The following is a 13,966-nucleotide window of genomic DNA, read 5'->3' on the forward strand; positions in this document are numbered from 1 at the left end:
TAGGGAAGACAGCCAGTAGACGACGGACTAACTCTTCATGTTCGTCATTCTGGGGTTCTGCCACTTGAAACTGCTTCCCGGAGGTGTTGGGGTTCGCGTTGTCCTTTTTAGCATTGATGTAGGCCAGAGCCCGCTCGCTATGCAGTGGCGACATTCCAGTGCGGCTTTTGGTGATTTGCTTGGTTGCTTCCCATAGTGTGTGACTGTCTATTCTGAGAGCTGTGAGGCGATTTTGCCATTGCTGGTTTCTGTGCTCATTGAGCGCTACATCCAGCTCTCTCTGTAGACGATTGAGAAGCCTCCTGGTGGCTTGATTTCTGGTGATCTTCCACTCTTTTGCCAACCTGTTTCTTGTGTCGGATTTCGGCTAGCAAATGTTCTGGAGGTTGTAGTTGCAGTTGCGAGACGTCCCTTTGTGGATTAGTGGCATCTTCCGCTGCCTGCTAGATGGTGCCTGTTAGGTCTCATAGCGCTTGTTCTACTTATTCGGCAGTAGGTGGCGGAGCACGAGTGATATCAGAGGCCACAGTTTCTCGGTATTGCTCCCAGTCTGTACGTTTGTAAGACGTCTGGTACCATGGGAGTGCTACCGATTTTCCTACATCGAGCTCTAGAATCATTTGGTTGTGGTCGGTGGGCATTCTGTTGATTGTCCTTGCGGCCACAAACCCCATGATCCTCCTAGTTAGGGGTATGTCTAACACGTCGGGCCTACCTCCATTTGTTGGAAAATGTGTGGGCTCAACTGGACCTCATGTTTTGAAGTGGTGGTCGCGCACTAGCTTAAGCAGTTTGGCACCTGCTCTGGAGGTTACTCTAGAGTGCCAATTGGGGTGTTTGGCATTGAAGTGCCTTCTATTATGAGTTTGCCTTCAATTTGTCCTAGAGCAGCTATGTCTCCCTCGTCTATGACGTCTTGTGGGGGTCGGTAGATTGCAACAATTGTTAGGGGTCCGGTGGCAGTGGTTACTTCCATCACCAGTGCTTCAATTTTATTGGTTGCTGGTAGGTATACCTGGTGGTGGGGATCCCTCTTTTTATGTATATGGCCACTCCTCCGCCTTGGGTTGGCTTGTATTTATGGTAGCTAATGTACTTGGGATCGCTTTTATTCCTGGTTCTAGATGGGTTTCCCTATCATGCATATGTCGATGGAGAACTCCTTCATGAGTTCTCTTAACTCGATCTCTTGATTAACAATACCATCAGTAGTGGAACAACCTTCATACGAGCGCAATTTGGTAGTATGGGTTGCCTACATCAGGGGCAAGTATGCATTCAGGGGCATACCTATTATTCTCCTTAGACTGACAGGTACTTAACCTACTGTTCTGCTAAAAGGATCCTTCCTTTTGATTGACAGGCACTTGACCAATTGCTCCCCCCACCCCATCACCCTTCCTCAACCCCCAGCCCCTTCACTGCTAAAGTTACACTTTCAGGTCTGAGTTATTGGAATAGGCCCCCCTCTCAGTCTTATCAATTTGAATGACTAATTAAATTGATCAATTAATTATCCTCTCAGACGAGAAAGTACCACACCCCCCTGCACGACCCCCTGGGGGGAAGTTGAAATTCCATCGGGACAATGCAACCTCTACTAACCCAAGAAAATATTGGGAAAATAGGTCACTTTGGCTACCTCCACTAACCTAAGTGAACCGACTGCAACATCTTCCTAGGAAATGGTGGGAAGAGGACTCGACCTGTGCTGGACATAAGTCTTTATTTTCAGTCTTTATTTAGAGGCAGAACCTCCATCCAGTGTGTTAACCACAAGGTCCAGAATCCAACTGACTCAGTACACAGTGCTGCCACCAGAAGTCACTGTTATTCGTTCTGTAATGTAAATCAAGATGGCGGTATGGGGTTGGGAAAATGGTGGGAAACAGTGTGTTCGCCACGAGGTCTGGGCCTAGTACACAGTACCCCACCAGAGGGCGCTGTCATCTCTTCTGTGACGTAATCCAAGATGGCGGTCTGGTAGGGTAGAGGAAGGGTCCCATAACAGGAAATTCAAGCATATATTGTTTATTTATAAAAAAATCAGTTTCTGGGGGTTGGATTTCTCTAGCCCATCATTCTCTGCTTTTGGGAAACATGTAGCTCTTGTAAGAAGTAATTGCATGGAGCTAACATGTTGCATAAACTAATGTTCGGCTCTATACTCTGGGTGTCCTAACTTAATGTTTGGCCCTTTGTCGGCACTTAACCTCTTGTTCTGTTTAGTGGTTTTCCATGTCATCCTCATTTCCTTTAATTATTGTACAACCTTTGATATCAAATTAAGTAATTAGTTATGTCCTCCCACCATTTTGTGGTACACTTTTCGAATTTCACATGCTTTTGAACGCCATTTCTGGCTCATTCTTCTTTGCCACCTACCCCCTTAAACTATTGTACTGTGTTTACATATAAATTATGCAAATTAACCTAGTGTTCTGAACTTAACCTGCTGTTTTGCTCCATGTCACCCACTCACGCACACCCTCCCCATAACTATTGCACCACTAACACCATGTCGATATAAAAAATTTATGCAAATTAATTAAATCGACATTTTTCACATGTATGGGGTAGTTTTATTTAATTCGCAGCATCCTATTGGTTGGTGAAACCTATGGGATACAGTTTAAACAAAATATCACTAATAAAAAACGCATCCTGCCACTCAACACCCAACACTGCCACCACACCCACTGCTGCCACCACCGCCGCTGCTGCCACCCAGCCCCAACCATGCCCGGCCACAGCCGCCACAGGATCACTTTGCCATCAGTGGGCCGCCCTCCCTCAGGCTAGCGGATTAGGGCTGCAGCAACCAGGCTGCTCGCAGCAGCCCGATTCCGCAGTGTCTCCTCCTCTGTCATCACATCCTCGTCAATCACTTGAGGTACAGCACACACCCCTTTCCAGCTAGCCACAGAGCTCCAAGGCGCGCTCACATCGATCCCATACACGAAATGCCTCTGGCCAGCACAAGTGTTTACTGTTGCTGATGCTATATCAGTGGATACTGACGTCACAGATCATGCTATAGAAATCTGTTCCAGAATAGCACAGGCTGCTTTCTCCCTAGCGATCCTAATGGGATGTAGGAGCTGTGGCTAGCCATGCTTACCTGCCCCAGTGTGACTGACGTAACGCCGAGGAACATTCCGTGTGGCGACTCACCATTTAAAAGGTTCTTAATGTTATACTGATGTTACATGGCTATGTAAAATAAGAGCAAAGTCGACCTCTCGGAAATTGTATAGTATCCCAGTAATAGTTAATGGTCGCTTTTGTAGGAGCTTTTGTGATTTTCCAGCTTGTCCACATGGAAATTCTTGTCCTAACACAACCTGTTTACGAAAACAGCGCGGAATAACGCCGAATGCATTCCTCCTGATGGACCTAACGTGGCACACCATCCATCATGTCTTACCCTTCCTTCTTTCAACATACACAAACGTTCTCACCGCTATGTAGAGACTCCGATATCCCAGCACAAAGGATGTCTTGTTAATGAATGGGGGTTTATGATTGGCTCTTATCGAATTTATCCACAGAATTACTGATGCCGCCAGTGTGGAAGCAATGTCCACCTTTTTTTCTCTTTCTGCGGACGAGACCTACAGCCACAAAAAATATTTTATACAGATATCCATATTGCACCCACAATTAAACTTTGCGAAGTGCCCTACATATCGTCAAATACGGAAAGACTCTTACTCAATTATACTGCTGTCCAACTGAGGACAGGAGCTTGAATATTAGAGTGTGAAACTGATCTTCAACCCAGTAATATATCACCGCAAACCATGTCCATGTAGTAAACATACCATTTCGTAACCTGAGTCATGCAAAATCGCTCCTTTTACATCGTTTGTACATATACTGCGAAGACAGACAGCACCGTATATACCCCTTGCAGCACTAGATATTTCCCTGCGAGGTCGGCATTCATTCAACCCTGATGGATGACCAGAGCACCCTCAGTGGATCGAAGTCACTCTCAGAACTGTTCTACAAATTCGGGCTCGTTCCCTCTCTGCACAAACGCGTTACTTTTTCTGGTCCAGACCTGCTTGCTTTTCTACACCCATATCCAGACCCTGGGATTACAAGAACACATGTATTTTCACATGGTTTACCATAATATGATACCATTTTCTCGGTACTTCTCGACATCAAGCATACAGCAGTATCCTACTGATCGCTCGAACAACATAATTCCGAAGATATAGACTGGAAATTATTTCTCTACAAACCCAAAACTTTAGCTAGGTGGAGTGTGCTGTAAACCACTGACTAACTAGAAACTTGTCACGCAATCGAAAACATTTACGCGGAAACTCGAAAAAAAATAGAGAAAACTGCGCTGTTTCTACTTCTGGTTCAGTGGGGGTGCCTGCTGTGTATAGGTTGTATAGGATGGCTCCTACGACGCTACCTTGGGGTACGCCTGCTCGGATGCGCCGTTTTGTTGAGTGTGTGTTGTCGATTTTTACAGCGAAACTTCTGCCTGACAGGTAGCTTTCTATGAGTTTCACTATGGGCCCTAATGTTGTGGAAAGATTGGATCATTGGCTGGTTTCGCGATCGCGATCACTTCTGCATGTTTCCATTCCTTGGGGAACTTGCGTAATTACCTGATCTGATTTAAAATGTTCGCGATGTGCGCTACCGGGGGGGGGGGGGGGGGGGGGGGAGTTGTTTCAACAGCTCGTTTGTGACTTTGTCGTGGCCAGGCGCCTTGCTAGTTGGTAGCTATTTTATTATTGCCACTACGTCTTCTGCAGTGAAGAGTGGTAGCACGTCATTTTCATCGTCTTCTGCTGCGAGGAAGGAGGCCAATTGCCCAATGATGATGGCGTTGTGTTCCCTATTCTGTGACTCTGCTGGTTGGAATTGTTTTCCGAAGACGTCCGCGAGTGCGTTAGCCTTGTCAGCAGCACTAAACGAGAGGCCTCGCTCACCGTGCAAAGGGGGCATTTTTGCGCGTCTTTTGGTAAACTGTTTGGTTGCCTGACAAAGGCTGTTGTCTTCCACTTCAAGAGTGGAGAGACATGCGGACCATTCCTGGTTACTGTGTTCCATGAGTACTGCTTTCAGCTCTCTCTGGAGACTGTTAAGCAGTCTTCTGGTGCCTGGGTTTTCTTTGAGGTGATGCAGCGCCTGTTCTGTGGTTCCTGCGGTGGGAGGCGGGGTGTCGGCAATGTCCGTGGCCAAGTCGTCACGGAATTGCTCCCAGTTGGCGTGTTTGTATGAGTACTGACGCTGCATTATGAGGAGCCATTCGTCTACATCGAGTTTGAGGAGGACGGGATTGTGTTTGGATGACATTCTGTTCAGTGAAACTGTTGTCACAAAACCCGGTACCCTTTTTCTCATGGCTATGTCTAAGACATCCGCATGAATTCCGTTGAAGGGGAAATGTGTGGGTTCCTCTGGGCCCCTCACATAGAAGTGGTGTGAGCTGAAGGTAGCGCTCAATGTGCACATAAACCAGCAGTGGCAAAACCGCCTCACAGCTCTCAAAGTAGACGATCACACTCTATGGCAAGCAACAAAGCAATTCACCAAAACACGCGCTAGGATGCCGCCACTGCACGGCGAGCGGGGTCTGTTCTACATCCATGCTGAAAAGGACAATGCGCTCCCCAACTCCATCGAGAAGCAGTTTCAAACGGCAGAACGCCAGGATGATGGACGTGAAGAGGTAGTCTATCGTCAACTGGCTGTCTTCCTCAATGCTGAGGAGTGCAGAGTGGGGGAACCCCCACTTTTTGCACCAAAAAATTTGTGGCAAAAGTAATTAGTTCCCTCTCTACAAAGAAGGCGCCAGGACATGACAGTGTCACCAACCAGCTAGTTAAAAACATCCCGCCCTCGGCTATCGAACACCTCGCGAACGTCTTCAACGGCATTACTCATACCCGCGAGTTCCCAGCTAACTGGAAACATGCGGAAATGGTTGCGATACAAAAACCAAGGAAAGAAATTGATCCCGACTCCCCTTGCGCAGATCCGCCAAGTATTTCGGAGTAACCTTGGACTCGAGACTAACATGGAAACCCCACATAGACGAGGTTCACAGGAAGGCCTGCGGTAGAATGTCCATCCTATACGCAATCACCTACACAACCAGCTCCCTTCCCTGCTCTGTAGGAGTAAATGTATATCAGGCCTTTATACAGCCAGTAATGGAGTATGCATGCCCTGACTGGGGATACGAGGTGAAGCAGCTTCAACCCATGGGAATCCCCACCGACGATCTGCACACTGTTGCCGCAATCCCCCTCCTCAGAGATAGATTAAAAGATGCAAGGGCTTTCTACGAGAACTCTTCCAGATCTGGAAATAGCTTCATCCACTCCCTATGTCGGTATGTCATGTCCTGTGATAAGCACAAACGCCCTATGACGATCTTCGATGACTAAGTCAAAGAGAAAAATCACAAAATCTCCAAGTCTCTTCTGGCTTTGCTGTTATTAAAGCATGGCGGGTGCTCACATCGAGGTCTGCAGTATAGCAATTACGGCAGGCAGGATACGTAACTCGTGTCTTGTTGTTGCCGTGGGCCAAGTCGCCGGCCGTTTCAAGACACATGTAATGCTGTAATACACAAAATCCCAACACAATCATACATAGTCAGTACTTGCGATCCCACCCATCCTCCCCTTGTCCTAAGTCTGCTCCTGCTTGCCAGTGCCACAAATAACATCGCAGGTTACATATCATCCCTGAGTAAAGGCAAGCAGACGACCCGTCAGCCAATTGAAATCCTCCTCAAACCTACTGCCTCGACCCAACCCTCCACCTGATCCAAATGCCTAAAATCCCCTCCACACAAGTCCACTTCATCCAAATAGCGGTGTGCAAAGAAGGAACGCAAGGATAAGCACTCAAAGAGCAAGAAAATGTCCACCACGCCTACCCCAAGCACTCCTACACCCTCTGAGGAGCCTGCGCCCCCAACAGCACCTGTTGTCGCCCTGGGAGGGAACCAGGAAACCATCGCCCTGGAAGGGAACTGAGTAATCGGGCAAGATTCGGATAGTTTCGTGTTGGTGAGGAAAACCTTTCACCAGCTAAAGCTTCTGGTGGCCCAGGGAGTAGAACCCTTCCCGAACAGGTTTCAGATGGTGGCTGATGAGCCAGAGGCAACACAAAACAACACAACAGAAACACAAGAAACACAAACACAGAAACACGTCACCCATCATCTCCCTCCGATTGTCGTGGAGTTTCCTCGAAATTACGAGAACTCTTCGAGCTGTTAAAAAGGGAAATTGGGGAAGACAGTTTCAAGGCAAAACCGCTGGTGGTAACAAAATAAAAATTACTGGAATACTACAACACAGTCAAAACACTTTTCACCAAAAAATACCCCACTACTCGTTCCTTACACGCAACAAAAATATTGTCATCAGAGACATCCCAAGATGCCTGTCCCCTCAGGCTATAAAAACAGACCTGACTGCCCAGGGATATGTCATCAAGTGCATTCAGCAGATGGGCAATGTTGAAAGCAAATGGCCTTTATTCCAGGTCACACTGCCAGATATCCCCCAGAAGGGAGATAAAAACGGTCATGGCTGTGCCTGTCATCACCGAGCCACTGTGCCGCAAAATCAAGATGGTGCTGTGCTTCAGGTGTCAGGGAATGAACGATGTCGCCACACACTGCACCATGGCAGTAAGATACAGGAAGTGCGCCAAAGCCCACACCACGAGTTCCTATACACTGAAACCCACAGACCCACAAATAAGGTGCGCACTGTGTGGCAAAAACCACACAGCCGGTTAGCAAGGTTATGAGGTCCATAGAAAACACACACAGCAGGTAAAAGGCGCTAAGGCTGCCCCCCACACACAAAAACAAAACACCACCACCACATCTAGACACACAAGAAATCAAACACATCAACACACGCAAACAAGACTTGTGTTAAAACCAAGACCTGACATCTAAGGGCAACATATGCCAAAGCGGTTTCTCCAGAAAGAAGCCACGAAAGCGTAGCCCAGTCACCACAACATCAACCGAAAATACAAAAACAACGCTGGGTAAGACAAAACAACAGCTACCAGGTCCCCAAAAGAGAAAGCACTAGGGAACCTGTAACACAACCTGCAACAGACAGTGTAAATCTCACCCCAGCAGTTCCCCAACACCCCCCCTCTCGAATCAGCTGTTAGGCATGATGGTCCACACCATGAACCTTGTCATGGAGATGATGAATTCAGGGAGGCCCTGAGGCAAAACATGCAGATCCTCATTGCCCTTCTGGCAGCAGTCCAGCAGTCGCTCCCCTCTGAGACTTTAGCAGTATCAGAAAAACCCCGTCATGGATAGATGACCTGATGATGTGTGTCTTTAATGCAGTCAGCATTGATAATCAAGTGGTCAAAATTAGAGAGTTCGTGAAGGAATTCTCAATCGACATATGCATGATGGCAGAAACCCACCTCAAGCCAGGAATCAAATTGTCAGTTCCCAACTAATATAGTTACCATGTAGACAGGCCAACCCAAGGTGGTGGAATGGCCATATACGTAAAAAGAGGGATCCCCCACCATCAGGTATACATACCAGCTACCAATAAAATCGAAGCAGTGGCAATAGAAGTAACCACTGCCACCGGACCGCTATCCAACCCTCAAATGACGAGATCGATGAGGGAGATACTCGTATAGCAGCTTTAGGCCAAATTGAAGGCAAACTCCTAATCGGAGGCGACTTCATTACCAAACACCCAGGCTGGAACTCTAGAATAACCCCAGAGCAGGCACCGAACTTGAGCAGATAGCGCGCAACCACCACTTTGTAACATGGGGTCCAGTTAAGCCCACTCACTTTCCTAAAAATGGAGGTAGGCCCGACATGTTAGACATAGCTCTCACTAGTAGGATCACAGGGTTTGTGGCTGCGAGGACAGTCAACAGAATGACCTCTGACAACAATCCTGTCATCTTCCAGGTCAATGTGGGAGAATGGGTAGCACTCCCACAGTACCAGTCATCCCACAAACATACAGACTGAGAGCGATACCAAGAATTTGTCACCACGGACATCACTCGCATTCTGCCACCTACTACCGAAAAAGTAGAAGGAGCATTATAAGACCTAACAGGCACCATTCTGCAGGCAGCAGAAGAGGCTACACCCCACCCTCCACAAAGGTACGCACAGCCCCTGCAAAACAGCTCCCGCAACATTTGCTAGCTCAAATTCGACACAAGAACAGAGCGGCAAGCTCGCCGGAGTGGCCGAGCGGTTCTAGGTGCTACTGTCTGGAACCGCGCGACCGCTACGGTCGCAGGTTCGAATCCTGCCTTGGGCATGGATGTGTGTGATGTCATTAGGCTAGTTAGGTTTAAGTAGTTCTAAGTTCTAGGGGACTTATGACCTCATAAGTTAAGTCCCATAGTGCTGAGAGCCATCTGAACCATCTGAACAGAGCGGCAAAACAGTGGAATATCACCAGAAATCAGGTTACCAGGTGGCTGTTCAGTCGTCTACAGAGGGCGCTGAAGGTAGCGCTCAATGAGCACAGAAACCAGCCATGGCAAAACCGACTCACAGCTCTCAAAGTAGACTATCACATACTATGGCAAGCAACCAAGCAATTCACCAAACGACGCGCTAGGATGCCGCTGTTGCACAACGAGTGGGGTCTGGCCAACAGCCATGCTGGAAAGGTCAACGCCATCGCCGACTCCTTTGAAAAGCAGTTTCAAGCGGCAGAACCCCAGGATGATGAACATGAAGCCAACTGGCTATCTTCCTCAATCCTGAGGAGGACCCAGAGGACAAACCTCCACTTTTCACCTCCATAGACGTGGCAAAAGTAATTAGGTCCCTCCATACAAAAAAGGCTTCAGGACACGACAGTGTCACCAATCAGTTAGTTAAAAACCGCCAATCCTCGGCGATCGCACATCTCGTGAACGTCTTCAACAAGATTACTCGTTTCCGCGAGTTCCCAGCTTACTGGAAACATGCAGAAGTGGTCGTGATACATAAAACAGGGATAGATCCTCTATTCCTGCAACACTACAGGCTGATTAGCCTCTTGCCAACTCTCAGCAAGATTTGTGAGCGCCTCCTGCTAATACCCATACAGGGACATATTACCAGAGAGCAACTTCTGCCAAATTTACATTCAGATTCCGGCAGAACCACTCTGCCCCAAAACAGATCCTGAGAGTGGTTGAAGCAGCCACAGAGGGCTTCAGCCATATAGGCTACTGCGGGATAGTGCTACTATACGTAGCCATAGCCTTCGACTCAGTATGGAATAGAGGGCTACTCTACAAGTTGTACACTCAAGGGTTCCCTAGGAGCATAGTTAAGCAGATTAAAAGCTATCTCACGGATAGAACTATCTCTGTTAAACTCCACCAAAAGGCGTATTCGTGCTGGGGTGCCAAAGGGATATACCGTCTGTACACTGCGGACACCCCCACAGCCTCCTTGGTGCACACCGCACAGTATGCTGATCACACAGCCTTTTACACTCGTAATGCAAATAAGAACCTAGTTATTTGTAAGCTACAAATGGTTTTAGATGACACAGAAACCTGGCCCGTCACTGGTGCATCACCAACAACTCTAAAAAGGCGCAGGCTATGCTGATCACCCAGAGGCTCGGGAGATGCCCCCCCCCCCCCTCACCTACATCTACATGGATCCCGACTCCTCTGGTGGAGATCTGCCAAGTATATCGATGTATTCTTGGACTCGAGACTAACGTGGAAACCCCACATAGACGAGGTCCACAGGAAGGTCTGTGCCAGAATGTCCATCCTATACCCAATCCTGAACACAACCAGCTCCCTCTCCTGCTCAATAGGGGTGAATGTATACTGATCACTTATACATCCAATAATAGAATATGCGTGTCCTGCTTAGGGTATGCATAAAGCAGCACCTGGATATGCTTCAGAGGCTGCAGAACCGCGCCTTCAAGAGGGTGCTGCATCTACCCTATGGGTTTCCAACAGACGACCTGAATGCCGCTGCTGATATCCCCATCCACAAAGATAGATTCCAAGGTATGTGAATCTGGGAATAATCTCATCCACTCCCTAAGTCGGTATGCCATCTCTTGTGGTAAGCACAAACGCCCTATGACGATCTTCGACGACTAAGTCGAAGAGAAAATTCCCAAAATCTCCAAGTCCTAACACCAATACTTAATCCTTAAAATACTGAACATCTCGCCAACATCAGGCAAGTACAAGACAAATCCAGAACTTTATCGCAATACACAGACAACCAAAACTATCCAAGATAATCACACATACATAAGCATACAATGTGGATTAAAAGCCAACAGGCTATAAACTCCTCAACACATTCCCCACGGAGGGGAAATTAAAATGTGAGAAAGAAGACAGATCATTCCATGAGAACCACCTGATGATGGCCGAAATATCGTGGGACTTCAACGATCCCATCCGGCTGGACAACCAAGAGCCCTGGAAACAACACATACACCGGGAAAGCCTCCGATCACATATCAGTAACCTCCATGGGGAGGATATGTACCACCTGGTGAAGAAACTAGATAAGCTTCGGAACCAGAAAGGACGTCTGCTAAGTTCACTCGCCTTTTTACTAAGGTGCAGGGACAAAAACACCATACCTACGTTTGCCAAAATGGTGCACCACATATGCACACTCGCAGCAAACTGGATCAAGATAGGAGTCGCCTGGCCTTGGTCAGGGAAAGGATTCGCTACACTCGGCAACAACTCGACAAGAATGCCAAAGAACTGCTGTGCCTTCACCAACAATTAGCATCCACGATTCAAACCATTCCTGGGAATGGGTGGACGGCGTCACATGGGCCCAGGCTGACTGGAAACACTTGAAATCCACTGAAAAACAGGTTGACAAGCTTGCAAGGTTGCCAGGCAAACAACAAGAGGAGACAGAGCCGATGAAACAAACCGTAATTAACCTCATGGGGAAGCCATTGGACAACACAACCATTTCCATACTCGAAAATGGACTCAACTTTGCACCAACGCCAGCTCACCTCCCCTCCACTGAGATTATCTCCGCAGTGGAACAGGCAGTCTGATTCTTAACCAAGGACAAGGCTGAAGAAGCTGGGGGGGGGGGGGGGGGTGGAGGAGGAATCATGCCGTATTCTCCCCAAGGCAAAACCAACCACCAACAACATCTCACAGGAAGAAATAGCGACACTCCAGGCCCTCATAGTAGACAAAGAGACCATCGTTCTGACCGCTGACAAGGAAACACCACAGTCGTTCTGAACAGACGGAACTGTGAACAGAAGATGCACCAATTACCTGACGACTCGACATACCAAAAGATCATGACGGACCCAGCCAACAAGATACAACTAAGCACTGCCACCCTACTGAAAAATGGCGCAACTGAGGAGAAGAATATCAAGAGACTTCGACCCACTACCCTCTCGCACAACACCTTGTAGGCCTGCTCAGACGATATGTGGGAAAGGGTGAACACCATATTTGGAACTCAATGGACTTCATTCGTCGTCTTAAGGAGCTGAACCTACGAGAAACAGACATGATGGTCAGCTTTTATGTTGTGTCACGTTTCACACGGGTGCCACTAGAAGATTCGATCCACCTTATCAGCGAGAAATTTGGTCCCGAGTTGACACAACTTTTCAGGACTTACTTACATCCATCTACTTCGTCTTCAACAGCCAATACCATGAGCAGACCGACGGTGTGGCTATGGGGAGACCACTCTCAAGTGGTAGCCAACTTATTTATGGAGAGTTATGAAGAGGAGACACTACAAGCGGCCGAACAGAAACCTGTGTGTTTTTTCCGATATGTGGACGACACGTTTGTCATCTAGCCCCATGGACCTGATCATCTAAAGACGTTTTTAGAACATCTAAATTCCGTCCACGACAACATACGATTCACCATGGAATCGAGAAGGAAAGGAAATTACCCTTTCTTGATGTACTTGTAGAGCGGAGATCAAATGGCACACTGGGTCATAGCGTGTACCACAAGCATACACGTACGGACTTATATTTACGTGCCTCAAGTTGCCACCACCCCACACAACTCAACGTGACGTTCAGCACACTGGTTCACAGGGCATACTTGATATCGGATGAACGAAATCTGCACAAAGAACTCAAACACCTAGAAAATGTGTTCCACAAGAACAGCTACAGCAATCGACAGATGCAGACAGCCCTCAGACGATGGAAACACGGCACAAACACAGCTGAAGAGCAGTATAAAGATGAGGAACTAGGCCTTGCCTCTCTACCGTATGCAGGCAACGTGACGTCAAAAATTGGGAGACTGCTAAAACAACACAAGATTGACACGGTCTTCCCACCACCATCCATGGTATGCACCTTACTGGGGACAGTGAAAGACGGATTTGGCCTCAAGAAAACGGGGATATATAATATTCCGTGTGGTTGCAGCAAATCCTACATGGGTCAAACAATCCGAACAGCCAAAGACCTCTGCAAAGAACACCAATGCCACATGCGCCTAGGCCAGTCCAAAAAATCGGCACTGGTAGAACAATGCTTGGAAACTGGACACAACGCGAAATACGAAGAGGCCAAGATTCTGGCTCCTACCAGCTTCTGCTGGGACAGAATCTTCAAGGAGGCCTCTGAAATACGCGTAACCGACAATCTCAAAAGCCGAGACACAGGTTTTCAACTCAGCAAGGCATGGAAACCATTATTTAGCTCCATCAAGGAGTCACACCTCAAGCAGACACAGATCCATCAACGACAGCCGCTGGGGACACTCCACAGGATTTTGCACCTTCCACCAGCCGGCGCGACGCCAGGAACGGCATTGATTGGTAATTTTTTTTATGTAGTCAGTCTCTCTTCATTTATCTTGAGCTCTCTTTTTTTTAAATTGTCATTTTGGTTCATCATGTCTTGTTGAATGGAATATTCACAACCCTGGCATTTGCCTTACT

The sequence above is a fragment of the Schistocerca nitens genome, chromosome 5 (assembly GCF_023898315.1).
Source record: "Schistocerca nitens isolate TAMUIC-IGC-003100 chromosome 5, iqSchNite1.1, whole genome shotgun sequence".
Lineage (NCBI taxonomy): Eukaryota > Metazoa > Arthropoda > Insecta > Orthoptera > Acrididae > Schistocerca > Schistocerca nitens.